Here is a 15316-nt window from a genome sequence, read left to right as displayed (position 1 = left end):
GCAGCAGAGACGCTTGCCACTGGAAGATGGCATGGTGGGGGTGCAAACCGTCCTTGATGATCCTCTTGGCTCTGGTGCTACACCTCCTGGTGTAGATGTCCTCGAGCAAAGGCAGAGCAGATCCAGTGATGCGCTCCGCACACCTCACCACCCTGTGCAGTGCCTTCTTGTTCTGGGAGGAACAGTTACCAAACCATGTAGTGAAGATTTTAGCAAAAAAAGGGGGGTGTAAATGATGTGTTTTCAAGTCAACTTGGCATCTCACAGCTTCTGGAGATGCCAGGTAAGCAGTATGGAGGCCTTTTTCTGTTTTTAATGCTTGAAAGTTGGTCAGCATCCACTTCAAATGTTTAGGAGAACGTGTTTTGCTGTGAAACAAAAAAAAACTTCAGCCGCCCTTCCATCGGCATGGAGGTGTGTAGATCATGACTGAATTTTGGGGTGAAATGCTCCTTTAAGCATGTTAGAGTGGATTTTTGTTCTCCTTTCGTTTTTAAGCTCCGGGATATCAGCACTCTCTGTAATACACAGGCTGGATGATGAATAGCTGCTGGCAGGGGAGGGAGGGGGGCTGGAGGGGTCCCGCTTCCTCTGCCTCGTAACGGGCGGGCGCGCGGCTCGTGTTACCCCTCAGCTCCTGTCCTGCAGGGGGTGGGGGGTCCTGGATATGATGGAGCCAGTCTGTGGACAGGACGGGGGGGTCCTGGATATGATGGAGCTGGTCTGTGGACAGGACCGACACTCGGCCTGTCACCACTCTCAGCTCGCACCACCAGTATGGAAGCCATTAAGTCTGTGCCCCCTGCCTGACTCTCCTGCAGTGCTCCTTGACCTGCACTAGAGTGGTTCTCAACCTGGGGGTCGCGACCCCTCAGGTCCCCCTCGTAAGATTATTTTGGGGGGATTGCGGGATGATTGTCAAAAAAGACGATGATTACATCGCCCATACCAATGATTTAATGTAGTATATAAAGATATATAAACTATAAACTAATAAAACTATATATAGACTCTATAAAACAGATTTGAGTGAGTGGAATCAGTGTGTGAATGCATGCAAGCGCGCACTGGGAAGTTGTCTCCTCCAGCGCAGACGGTGGGGGATCGTGCAGGGCCTCGGGGTAGGTTGGGGGTAGGGGTCGCGAACCCCAGCCTAAAGTTTTTTGGGGGTCACCAGCAAAAAGGTTGAGAAGCACTGGACTAGAGGACAGAGGAGGCGGCAAGGTAGCCAGGTCAGTTTGATGTATGCTGTGCTGGAGGATTTTCAATACCAAAGCCTGTGTCAACAAGGGTTCCATTTTTAAAGGCTGATACTGATATTTTCAGCCGATATTCAATATCTTCCAAATCTGACCAAATTAAGTGTTTTCCCAAGAATTGTGTTCTTGTCAGTGTGGAAAAGTCTCGAAAGAGCATTTAGAGACCATAATGAGAAACTAAAACTCCATTGAAACCAGGGGGTAACCATGGTTCTAAAAAATTAAGCCAATTTAAGCCTCCATTCTTTCTAATCTGCCACCAGGGGCCGACTCCACTGACAGTCTGATTGTATGGAAGTCAATGGCAAAATGACCCTGCTTCTCACTTGATGTATTACCTCAGTAAACACTTTCCTAATGAGTTTATGCTCTCAACTGTTAGTTTCAAGTCTTGATTGATTGACAGGTCGCCTGTCCAGCGATTGCGCAGCTCGCCGATCACAGACTAATAGCAGGCGGGGCTGAGGCTATGTGGGCGGGGCTGAGGCTCTGTGGGCGGGGCTGAGGCTATGTGGGCGGGGCTGAGGCTCTGTGGGCCCATGTTTTTTGCACAAGCTGCTTCTGGCCCCAAATAAGATGGTGACGGTCAGAATGCCAAACTCGGAGTCCAATCGGTCCATAACCCAATGGGTGACATCATGGTGGCTATGTCCATATTTGTATACGGTCTATGATTGAAACCCATTACTAATGCAATTATTTTAGGGGTAGCAGTTCATTAAGACAGGAAATAAAATCAGTGAAAATTTTCCAGACTGTTTTTCTGCAGCTGTTGTCAGTCAGAGAGGAAGCTCCATCATTATTGGCCGTGGAAGACACTGATGCTTTGTAGTAACCTGGTAGTTTGGATGGTTGATATCAAGACAAATTGGCTGACAGATGTATATAAAACAACGCAAATATGTCATTTGTTCTGTAAACTATTGAATAAAGCGGAAATGCCATAAAAAATAACCATAGACGAAGAAATCCTCCAGTGTTGGAAGCGTTGCTCCTGGGCCTGGAACAGTGTTTTAGCTGTCACTGACTTCAGCCTGTTGCACAGAGTCAGCAAATGGACGACTGCAGACAAAAATATGCTTTCCTTCACTCCAATTCCCCCGTATGCTACCTCCACATACACTGTGTATTTGATTTAATATTCACGGTTTACTCCAAAAATCACCGCCTCACGCTCATGTCAGACTACCATCAACTCAATAAAGAGTAGGTGTATTTTATTCCTGTGAAAAAAATTACAGCCAACTGTAAAAACGACAGTCTGGCATACAAGACATCACTTATTTTCTCATTTGCGAAAATCTGGACCTCTAGATTTTCAACATTTCCGGCTGAACAATTAAGTATATTCAATATCCTCCTTAGCCATTGGCCCAGGAGAAAATCCTCTCCATCATAGAGGTGGGCTGCTGAATGTTTGTATCACTGAAAGCACATACCTTGCTTTTGATTGAGCATGCCTTAAAATAACTTCATGTCGAGGGAGTTTCAATTAATTTTTCCACACCTCCACTGAACAAAAGTTTCCAGGGAATTATGTAATTGCATCTCACATCCCACACACGTTTGACTCACCTAAGCACACTGCCCTCCCATGGCCACAGGCACAACAGCACACACTGATTTAGTCAACTTTGCATGTGTTGTGTTGAGTTGAGTTGAGTTGAGTTGAGTTTATTGGGATCTCCATTAGCTACAGCGTTGAAGCAGCTGTTCTTCCTGCATGGAGTCCATAAAACAGAGACAATGCAACCATTACACTTACATCATAACACACACCATTACACATGACACATGACACATAACACATACCACATGACACATAACACATGACACATACCACATAACACATGACACGTAACACATGACACGTAACACATTACATAACACATACCACATAACACATGACACATTACACATAACACATGACACATGACACATTACATAACACATGACACATAACACATGACACATTACACATAACACATGACACATAACACATGACACATGACACATTACATAACACATGACACATAACACATGACACATTACACATAACACATAACACATGACACATGACACATTACACATAACACATACCACATAACACATGACACATGACACATACCACATAACACATGACACATGACACATAACACATAACACATAACACATAACACATACCACATAACACATGACACATGACACATTACACATGACACATAACACATAACACATAACACATACCACATAACACATGACACATGACACGTAACACATAACACATGACACATACCACATGACACATTACATAACACATGACACGTAACACATTACATAACACATAACACATGACACGTAACACATTACACGTAACACATTACACATAACACATGACACATACCACATGACACATTACACATAACACATGACACGTAACACATTACATAACACATGACACATACCACATGACACATTACACATAACACATGACACGTAACACATGACACGTAACACATTACATAACACATGACACATACCACATGACACATTACACATAACACATGACACGTAACACATGACACGTAACACATTACATAACACATACCACATAACACATGACACATGACACATAACACATAACACATAACACATACCACATAACACATGACACATGACACATGACACGTAACACATTACATAACACATGACACATACCACATGACACATTACACATAACACATGACACGTAACACATGACACGTAACACATTACATAACACATACCACATAACACATGACACATGACACATAACACATAACACATAACACATACCACATAACACATGACACATAACACATGACACATTACACATAACACATAACACATGACACATAACACATGACACATGACACATTACATAACACATGACACATAACACATGACACATTACACATAACACATAACACATGACACATGACACATTACACATAACACATACCACATAACACATGACACATGACACATACCACATAACACATGACACATGACACATAACACATAACACATAACACATAACACATACCACATAACACATGACACATGACACGTAACACATAACACATGACACATACCACATGACACATTACACATAACACATGACACGTAACACATGACACGTAACACATTACATAACACATACCACATAACACATGACACATAACACATAACACATAACACATACCACATAACACATGACACATGACACATGACACGTAACACATTACATAACACATGACACATACCACATGACACATTACACATAACACATGACACGTAACACATGACACGTAACACATTACATAACACATACCACATAACACATGACACATGACACATAACACATAACACATAACACATACCACATAACACATGACACATGACACATGACACGTAACACATTACATTACACATACCACATAACACATGACACATGACACGTAACACATAACACATGACACATACCACATGACACATTACATAACACATGACACGTAACACATTACATAACACATGACACATTACATAACACATGACACGTAACACATTACATAACACATAACACATAACACATGACACATAACACATGACACATGACACATTACACATAACACATACCACATAACACATGACACATGACACGTAACACATTACATAACACATGACACATTACATAACACATGACACGTAACACATTACATAACACATGACACATTACATAACACATGACACGTAACACATTACATAACACATAACACATGACACATAACACATGACACATGACACGTAACACATTACATAACACATGACACATAACACATGACACATGACACGTAACACATTACATAACACATGACACATAACACATGACACATGACACGTAACACATTACATAACACATGACACATAACACATGACACATGACACGTAACACATTACATAACACATGACACGTAACACATAACACATGACACGTAACACATGACACGTAACACATTACATAACACATGACACATAACACATGACACATTACATAACACATGACACATGACACATAACACATGACACGTAACACATTACATAACACATGACACATAACACATGACACATGACACGTAACACATTACATAACACATGACACATAACACATGACACGTAACACATTACATAACACATGACACATAACACATAACACATGACACGTAACACATGACACGTAACACATTACATAACACATAACACATGACACATAACACATGACACATTACATAACACATGACACATAACACATGACACATGACACGTAACACATTACATAACACATGACACGTAACACATAACACATGACACGTAACACATGACACGTAACACATTACATAACACATAACACATGACACATAACACATGACACATTACATAACACATGACACGTAACACATTACATAACACATGACACATAACACATGACACATGACACGTAACACATGACACGTAACACATGACACGTAACACATTACATAACACATACCACATAACACATGACACATGACACATAACACATAACACATACCACATAACACATGACACATGACACGTAACACATAACACATGACACATACCACATGACACATTACATAACACATGACACGTAACACATTACATAACACATGACACATTACATAACACATGACACGTAACACATTACATAACACATAACACATAACACATGACACATGACACGTAACACATAACACATGACACATACCACATGACACATTACATAACACATGACACGTAACACATTACATAACACATGACACATTACATAACACATGACACGTAACACATTACATAACACATGACACATAACACATGACACATGACACGTAACACATTACATAACACATGACACATAACACATGACACATGACACGTAACACATTACATAACACATGACACATAACACATGACACATGACACGTAACACATTACATAACACATGACACATAACACATGACACATGACACGTAACACATTACATAACACATGACACGTAACACATAACACATGACACGTAACACATGACACGTAACACATTACATAACACATAACACATGACACATAACACATGACACATTACATAACACATGACACATGACACATAACACATGACACGTAACACATTACATAACACATGACACATAACACATGACACATGACACATTACATAACACATGACACGTAACACATTACATAACACATGACACATAACACATGACACATGACACATTACATAACACATGACACATAACACATGACACATGACACGTAACACATTACATAACACATGACACATAACACATGACACATGACACGTAACACATTACATAACACATGACACATAACACATAACACATGACACGTAACACATGACACGTAACACATTACATAACACATAACACATGACACATAACACATGACACATTACATAACACATGACACATAACACATGACACATGACACGTAACACATTACATAACACATGACACGTAACACATAACACATGACACGTAACACATGACACGTAACACATTACATAACACATGACACATGACACGTAACACATTACATAACACATGACACGTAACACATAACACATGACACATAACACATGACACAACACATGACACATTACATAACACATGACACGTAACACATTACATAACACATGACACATAACACATGACACGTAACACATTACATAACACATGACACATAACACATGACACATGACACGTAACACATTACATAACACATGACACATGACACGTAACACATGACACGTAACACATTACATAACACATAACACATGACACATTACACATAACACATGACACATGACACATAACACATGACACATTACACATGACACATGACACATGACACATAACACATGACACATGACACATAACACATGACACATGACACATAACACATGACACATGACACATAACACATGACACATGACACATAACACATGACACATGACACATTACACATAACACATGACACATACCACATGACACATGACACATTACACATAACACATGACACGTAACACATTACATAACACATAACACATGACACATTACACATGACACATGACACATAACACATGACACATGACACATTACACATAACACATGACACATACCACATGACACATAACACATGACACATTACACATAACACATGACACGTAACACATTACATAACACATAACACATGACACATTACACATAACACATGACACATGACACATAACACATGACACATGACACATAACACATGACACATGACACATGACACATTACACATTACACATGACACATGACACATGACACATAACACATGACACATGACACATTACACATAACACATGACACATACCACATGACACATAACACATGACACATTACACATAACACATGACACGTAACACATTACATAACACATAACACATGACACATTACACATAACACATGACACATGACACATAACACATGACACATGACACATAACACATGACACATGACACATAACACATGACACATAACACATGACACATTACACATTACACATGACACATGACACATGACACATTACACATAACACATGACACATAACACATGACACATTACACATAACACATGACACATGACACATGACACATGACACATTACACATAACACATGACACATGACACATTACACATGACACATGACACATAACACATGACACATTACACATGACACATGACACATGACACATGACACATGACACATGACACATAACACATGACACATGACACATGACACATGACACATAACACATGACACATAACACATGACACATGACACATTACACATGACACATAACACATGACACATAACACATAACACATGACACATTACACATAACACATGACACGTAACACATTTTATAAAATGGCTCTCTCAAATCAAGCAATCTGATTGGTTCACAGCCATTGTATAATTCCAGTCACCGAGTTCAATAACCCATGGCCATGGGTTATTGGTTGCCATGGCAACTCTCTTACTAAGAGAGTAATAATAAGGCTTACCTCAAATGACAACGTAGAAAAAAAAATGGCGGAGACAGCTGTCAGATCCTTGTGAATCGATCTTCGCTTATAACTTTACTAATACTTCGCAGAAAATGATGTTTTGTACAAGAATAGATGCGGGCTAATGTCTTCTTTGCAAAAGAAAGGCTGTTAACTCCGCATTTAACCCCGCATTTAACCCCGTAACGTTAGTTGGTGTCGGGCAAGCCCTGAGAATGCAACGCTGCGCTCGAGCTGCCTGGGTTTCCAGAAAGCTCTCAGCCAAGCGCCAGGATTGGCCAATGTCAACTTCAGTCTCCAGAACGATCCAATCAAATCACCCGCAGGTCTATCTTCTTGCTAGAGGTCCCGCCTTACAGTAGTGTTTCAACTGACTCTCTAATACCATGCCAGTCGGACTTATAGTGTTATTATTATTATATTATTATACTTGGAACCCTTTTATAAAAGCAATATAGCACTCGAGCAGCGTGTGTTGTGGAATATATCCCCCTGCTCAGTTGTTATAACAACTGATCAGGGGGATATATTCACCACAACACACTTGCTCTCGTGATATATTGCTTAATTATAAAACGGCTCTCTCAAATCAAGCAATCTGATTGGTTCACAGCCATTGTATAAATCCAGTAACCCACTCCAATAACCCATGGCCATGGGTTATTGAGTTGCCATGGCAACTCTCTTACTAAAAGGCTTTGGTTACCTCAAATGACAATGTAGAAAAAACAAATGGCGGAGACAGCTGTCAGATCCTTGTGAATCGATCTTCGCTTATAACTTTACTAATACTTCGCAGAAAATTATGTTTTGTACAAGAATAGATGCGGGCTAATGTCTTCTTTGCAAAAAAAGGCTGTTAACCCCGCATTTAACCCCGTAACGTTAGTTGGTGTCGGGCGTTGCAGAAAGCTCTCAGCTTCTCAGCAAGCGCTGAGAATGCAGCGCTGCGCTCGAGCTGCGTGTCGGGCTTTCCAGAAAGCTCTCAGCTTCTCAGCAAGCGCCAGGATTGGCCAATGTCAACTTCAGTCTCCAGAACGATCCAATCAAATCACCCGCACGTTCTTGCGGTCCCGCCTTACAGTAGTGTTTCAACTGACTCTATCAGAATGACATGCCAGTCAGACTTATAGTATTATTATTATTATTATATTATCATACTTGGAAACCGTTTTATAAAAGCAATATAGCACTCGAGCAGCATGTGTTGTGGCATATATCCCGCTGCTCAGCAGTTATCCCACTCGGCCTGCGGCCTCGTGGGATAACAGCTGATCAGCGGGATATATTTGCCACAACACACTGGCTCTCATGTTATATTGCTTAAACATAACACATAACACATGACACATAACACATTACATAACACATGACACGTAACACATTACATAACACATGACACATAACACATAACACATGACACATGACATAGCATTAGAACATAAACATGACAAAGACTAGAACATACATACACAGACAAGACAGGACTCCTGGCAATTCAATTATTAGAATAATCTGAAATAGTGCTTTTACTGTAACTCCACTCTCCCCAATACATGTCAAATCATAATATTGCCCATTTCACCAAAGTAAGCCATTCAATACATGAATCAAAATCATAATATGGCCGTTTCAATATTAAACAATAATTAAAACACATGGAATGAATCCGTTTCACACCCGTTTTCCCAGTCACCAACTCAGACCCTGCACGGCCACAAGACACATCAACACAATCAAACTCATATTCATATTTTAGCCAAACTCCTTTTTATACCAGCGACGTCTCTAGTCAAAACATGCTGTTTTACTAAACATTTCAAAAACAAATGCCACGCTTTCTTTCCTGTGTGATATGTCTCGGGAGTAAATTGCGTGTTTGTGTGTGTCTATGCAGTGTCTGCTGACTGGGGAGGTCGGCACCGGCCTTATATAAGCCCAGTTTGATTAGCACAGGAAACATGCTGCCTGCTGCCTGTAAGTGGCGGGCCACAGGTACAGCCTCTGAGTGATTATGTTGCTCTACCTTGTACAAATATTTGGAGGCTGATTATTTTGGAAGTGCGTTTTTTTTTTCTTCTTCTGGAAGCCCGCCCCTCTCGTCAGTTCGCCCACCTGAGCCTGGATAAATACAGGCGGCGAATGTGTGAAGGAGCTGTCCGTCTTTGCTGTGACAGGGGCGTCTCTCCCGGTGGGCCAGGTGGGCAGTTGGGGAGCACTGAAGCCGGCCAGCAGCAGCAGCAGGTTTGGCAAGGCCCTGCTGCAGGGGCCATGGAAACTTCTGGAAGATGTCTGCGCTGGCAGCGGTGTGGCCCCTCCCGTCAGCGGGAAGAGGGGGGGGGGGGGGCTGGCCATGTCACTGAGTGTTTCTTTACAGCCACGCTGAGAGCCAGTGCAGGCAGGGGGTCGCCATGTGTGGAGGCTCGCCCCACACGCGCACACCAAGCTCCAGCCAACCAGTATTCACTGTAATTACTACTGTTGTTACTACTTTTTGCAGCAACTAGTAATCAAACTAATTATACTTTTAGTAATTCAATTACAACTACTGAAATTCAAATGGGCTAGTTACTAGTTACTTTACAATGTGAAAACAACTTCAGAGGACTATCTGGTTTCTGATCATCAGACCTATCGTCCGGGGAGAGATGCCACCTCACTGCACGGCAAAAATGCTCCACACGCCACAGCTGCAGCCATAGCCCCAGAGGCTAATGACCTTGAGTAGGCTATAAGCCCCAGAGGCTAAGAGAAGGTTATAAGCCCCGGAGGCTAATGACCTTGAGTAGGCTATAAGCCCCAGAGGCTAATGACCTTGAGTAGGCTATAAGCCCCAGAGGCTAATGACCTTGAGTAGGCTATAAGCCCCAGAGGCTAATGACCTTGAGTAGGCTATAAGCCCCAGAGGCTAATGACCTTGAGTAGGCTATAAGCCCCAGAGGCTAATGACCTTGAGTAGGTGATAAGCCTCGGAGGCTAATGCCCTTGAGTAGGCTATAAGCCCCAGAGGCTAATGACCTTGAGTAGGTGATAAGCCCCAGAGGCTAATGACCTTGAGTAGGCTATAAGCCCAAGAGGCTAATGATCTTGAGTAGGTTATAAGCCCCGGAGGCTAATGACCTTGAGTAGGGTATAAGCCCCAGAGGCTAATGACCTTTAGTAGGGTGTAAGCCCCAGAGGCTAATGACCTTGAGTAGGCTATAAGCCCCAGAGGCTAATGACCTTGAGTAGGGTATAAGCCCCAGAGGCTAATGACCTTGAGTAGGTTACACGCCCCAGAGGCTAATGACCTTGAGTAGGCTATAAGCCCCAGAGGCTAAGAGTAGGTTATAAGCCCCAGAGGCTAATGACCTTGAATAGGCTATAAGCCCCAGAGGCTAATGACCTTGAGTAGGTTATATCCAGAGGCGAATTACCTTGAATAGGCTATAAGCCCCAGAGGCTAATGACCTTGAGTAGGCTATAAGCCCCAGAGGCTTATGACCTTGAATAGGCTATAAGCCCCGGAGGCTAATGACCTTGAGTAAGTTATGCCCAGAGGCTAATGACCTTGAGTAGGCTATAAGCTATAAGCTATAAGCTCCAGAGGCTAATGACCTTGAACGGGCTCTAAGCCCCAGAGGCTAATTACCATGAGTAGGCTATAAGCCCCAGAGGCTAATGACCTTGAGTAGGCTATTAAGCCCCAGACGCTCTGGTGGGATACGTGCACACACATCAATGTGTGAAAACACATGAGATTAGCCACATTCAATCATTTCACATGTGGAGCGGTTTACGAGATGAGTAACTGCATCCGCGACTGCAATGAGACCAGTGAGAAGTGATCTGTTTGCTGCAAGTAGTAACAAGATAGCCTATAGAAAAACAGGTTGTAAATAAAACAATTGACCATGTTAAAAAGAATCTGAAGTTTAATGTTTCTTCAACTTAAATTTTTTAAATGATAACACGAAATTATTTTTCCACAAAGAATAAAGGTAAGGAGACAAGAAACATGAGTAGTTACCGGCTTCTTTTTCACCAACATTATTACAATTCTATTACAATTCTTCAATATTAAAATGACAAAGAAAAGCAGAAAGTATATACATTAACCCGAATTTGTAGATGTGTTATCTTAAATGACATATCATCTCTGAGAAGATATGATTAGTCTAATCATTGTGATCGACAGGATTGATTATCAGAGGCGGGAGTTTTTACCACCATCATTACTGTAAGACAGGGACTGAAGTATGGGTAGAGTTAGTCAGTGAAGGTGCAGCCAGTAAAGGAGTAGATAAGAGCTGCAGCATCTACGTCATAAAAGGAGACGAGACCCTCCTCATAATCCACAAACACCCTCACCTTCTGAGGCTTCCTCTTCAGAGAGAGCGGGACATGAGGGTCAGAAGCAGCTTTGTACTCATTTCCATTCCTCAACATTATAGTCCAGAAGCCATTCTCTGGGCTCCGTATGATTAGTCCCTTCCTGTTGATCGACCCTGTGGCCACTCAGTCTTCCCTTTAACCTGAACCTCGTAGTAAAACCTTCCTGAAGAGAAGCTCTGCGGAGTCACATCCACTTCATACCGCTGGACTTCTTCAGCACAGCCTCAGCACACAGCTTCTCCATCTCTTTCCTGAGAGTCTCCTCCAGCTGAGTCACAGCTCTCCTCACAGTCCCCTCATATGATGAGTGGAGGACAGTGACCTCTGTCCAGTCCTTGGTGTGTGGAGGAGTGTTCAGGGATGGGAACCTTTGGAGGAGGTGGAGGCGGTCTTCAGTCCACGAGAGCTGCTCCACCTCAGCAGTTCTCTTCAACAGCTTAGAGATTTCCTGTTCCAGCTCTTTGACGAAGCTTTGATGAATATCTTCAGTTTTCACAATGTCTATGACATCATCAGTGGGTATGACATAATTGATGATGTCACAGATACATGCAAACATGTGTGCATGTCATCGGTGATGTCACTCAAGCAATTCCTTGATAGTCAAGCCACGGTCTAACTGAAACACACGTAGCCCCATGGTCGCCACAAAAGCCTGCTGGAACAAATCTGCTTACTTTCAATCTACACATTTACACAAACACAAGATCTCAAGTCAAGACTTTAGAAACCTTTTCAACTAATCAAAGTACAAGTCAGAGTCACGCACTAGAACCAGAACCCTCAGTCTATCAGGCAGAGGCTACCAGCAACCAAGGAGATCTGCACAGTAAAGTTAGCTTAGATTGTAGATAAGAGTATAGGCAACCGACAAGACTATAATAACAGAGATAGGCTCACACATTGCAAAAAAGATAGGTTGAAGAAAGTCGTGAAACGGGAAGTGTCCTCTCCTCGCACCGGGCTGCGTATGGCCATGCAGCAGCGGGTCAGGGCACAGCTCTTGGGCTGGCTGCTCTTGGCTGTGCTGTTGCTGCTGGCGGAGCGGTGCTGGGCAGAGGGCAGCGGGCCCAGCCTCGCAGACCGGGTTATCTGGGCTGTGAACGCCGGAGGGGAAGCGCACACAGACATGGACGGCATTCACTTCAGAAAGGACCCCTTGGAAGGGAAACTTGGGAAAACCTCTGATTATGGGATGCGTCTACCCATACGGCGCACCAGGCCAGAAGACCAGATTCTCTACCAGACAGAGCGCTACAACGAGGACACATTTGGATATGAAGTTCCCATCCGCGAGGAAGGAGACTATGTTCTAGTCATGAAGTATGCCGAGGTCTACTTTGCCAGGTCTCAACAAAAGGTGTTTGACGTTCGTCTGAACGGCCACGTGGTGGTGGAAGACCTGGATATCTTCGAGCGGGTGGGTCACAGTGCAGCCCACGACGAGATAGTGCCCTTCTCCATTCGGCGCGGCGAGCTGAGCGTGCGGGGAGAGGCGTCCACCTTCAATGGCAAGCTCAACGTGGAGTTTGTCAAGGGTTACTATGACAACCCCAAGATCTGCGCACTCTACGTACTGAAGTTGGATGACGTAACAAAACTCCAGCCTCACCCCAGCTCGGGGAAGCATGAAGAAAAGGATGACGAAGAGGACGAGCCGGAGGGAGGCGGGAAGAAGAGCGCCTCGATGGCTCCCAGGTACAGGGTCAAGTCGGGCCCCCGCACACCCAACCCCTACGAGGCCGACAGCAGCAGCCTCATGTGCCCCATCCTCGTGGCGTTCGGGGTCTTCATCGCCACACTGTTCTGCCTCTGTCGACTGTGAGAACTTCAGATGGAGGGGGACGACGGGTGGGCGGGGGCGGTGAGGTGCGTATGCCATGTGCAGTGGGTGAGCTGCAGGGCAGGCGAGGCCGCAAATTAAATGCTAGTTTATTTTAAAATCCCTTGTCAATGTAGGGAGAGAGAGACAGACAGAGAGATACAGAGAGAGAGAGGGAGAGAGAGATAGACAGAGTGATACAGAGAGAGAGAGGGAGAGAGAGACAGACAGAGAGAGGGAGAGAGAGATAGACAGAGTGATACAGAGAGAGAGAGGGAGAGAGAGACAGACAGAGAGAGGGAGAGAGAGATAGACAGAGTGATACAGAGAGAGAGAGGGAGAGAGAGAGAGAGATAGACAGAGTGATACAGAGAGAGAGAGGGAGAGAGAGAGAGAGAGGGAAGGGGATGGCGAGCGGATTTGAAACCGCGCCGACCACAACAAGGACTAAACCTTCATTGTACACGATCCACCATGCTTGAAATACTCATCAGTTTCTGGTATAAAAATTGGGTCCCAGATAGAGAGCATACCACAAACGCTTACATATTTCCCTCCTGCTGCCGGCCTAGTATTGTCTTCTTGATTAAAACTCTCCACTGAAACCCAGACTGAAGGTCCTTACACATCAAGAGCGATGCGAATATACGGCAC

General features: G+C 43.1%; 1 pseudogene across 1 annotated transcript; it reads left to right on the top strand.

Annotated features, from left to right (window-relative positions):
* The first annotated feature begins 14035 nt into the window (after positions 1 to 14035).
* LOC310796373 (malectin pseudogene) lies at positions 14036 to 14665 on the top strand (annotated as a pseudogene). Its single transcript has one exon. The product of its transcript is annotated as a malectin pseudogene (transcript).
* The last annotated feature ends 651 nt before the right edge of the window (positions 14666 to 15316 follow it).

Source organism: Poromitra crassiceps, assembly GCF_964638095.1.
Source record: "Poromitra crassiceps genome assembly, chromosome: 2".
Lineage (NCBI taxonomy): Eukaryota > Metazoa > Chordata > Actinopteri > Beryciformes > Melamphaidae > Poromitra > Poromitra crassiceps.
This window is presented reverse-complemented; position numbering and strand designations above follow the sequence as displayed.